We start from the raw sequence: 1,359 nt of genomic DNA, 5'->3' as shown, positions 1-1,359 counted from the left end.
TAAATATAAGTACATACAGTGTACATTTAAACACATAAGAGAGATGTCCATAATAGGAGATCTAATCTGCTAGAAGGAGCAATCAAACTTCAAACCACAATTAGGGATAATTTCGAAATGAAATGAAAAATAAAAACATTTACCATCTATTTCCTGAACCAAGGTTTCAAGCTATTTTTAGCAAAATAAAATAATTTGCAAGGCCAGCTATCATCAGCAGGAAAGCCAAGATTAACACATAAATATGAGGCACTACATGGAAACATGCCACACGCTTATGTGTTATAAATTTTCATATTTACCGCGCATGTGCAGTTTTTCTTATCGGCAGCAAATACAAACAATGCGCTTTTTTCTTCCAGAAATTCGTCCAAAAAAACATTATATTATTATTAATATATTTCACCATTTCGAGCATGGCCATTGCCAGTACCGCCTGACTGGGGTTCATGCCAGTGGCACGAAAAACAGCCACTACACTCTTGGAGTGGTTGTCGTTAGGAAAGGCATCCAGTTGTAGAAACTCTGCCAAATCAGATTGGAGCCTGGTGTAGCAACGTGGTTCACCAGTCCTCAGTCAAATCGTCCAACCCATGCTAGCATGGAAAATGGACGTTAAATGATGGCCATTTCCGCTCTGCCAGTCATTCATTACAACACCTGTCTGTGTTCAGATTGTCATTGCATATGGGCCATCTGGACTCCTGCCTTCACTGTGAACAGGAATTAATCTTCTCTCTTCGCTACTTTGCATCACATGGGCTCAACTCTCCACCTCTCCTCTCTTCACCTGACATCTACTTCCTGTCTTTACTCCTACCCACCTTCTCTCTTCATTGATACCCCTCCATCCACACCCCCACCCTCACTCATCCCACTACCACATACCCCACTCCACATCCACACCCTAAACCCACACATCACCCTCACATCCCACAGCACACCACATCACACCACTCCACACACACTAGCACTGACCACTTCCCAGCACCTACACACCATCATTCGCACACCCACACATTACAGAAGCACACATCCACATGTCAAAGTCACTAGCCTCTATCCACACGCACACACTCTCAAATACACACACGCATGTATACCTTCGTTTTGGGATCACTAGTACTTTATTATCTCCCCTTCTTCCTAGCTCTCCTGTCCAACTACCTTTTCCCAACCAGTCACCATGATTGACCGCTAAATCCACAAGTTTTGTCTTTATTCTCTCTCTGTTTATTTCCTCATGTTCCTTTCTGTTGAAGAGCATAGGCTCGAAACGTAAAAGACTTTCTCACCTTCCCGAGTATCAAACTAATACATCTGCTTGTTTATACACCTGTCTTTATACACCTGCTTGTT

The sequence above is a fragment of the Octopus bimaculoides genome, chromosome 8 (genome assembly GCF_001194135.2).
Source record: "Octopus bimaculoides isolate UCB-OBI-ISO-001 chromosome 8, ASM119413v2, whole genome shotgun sequence".
In the NCBI taxonomy this organism is placed as follows: Eukaryota; Metazoa; Mollusca; class Cephalopoda; order Octopoda; family Octopodidae; genus Octopus; species Octopus bimaculoides.
The sequence above is the reverse complement of the archived record's forward strand: the minus strand, read 5'-3'. Positions refer to the sequence as shown.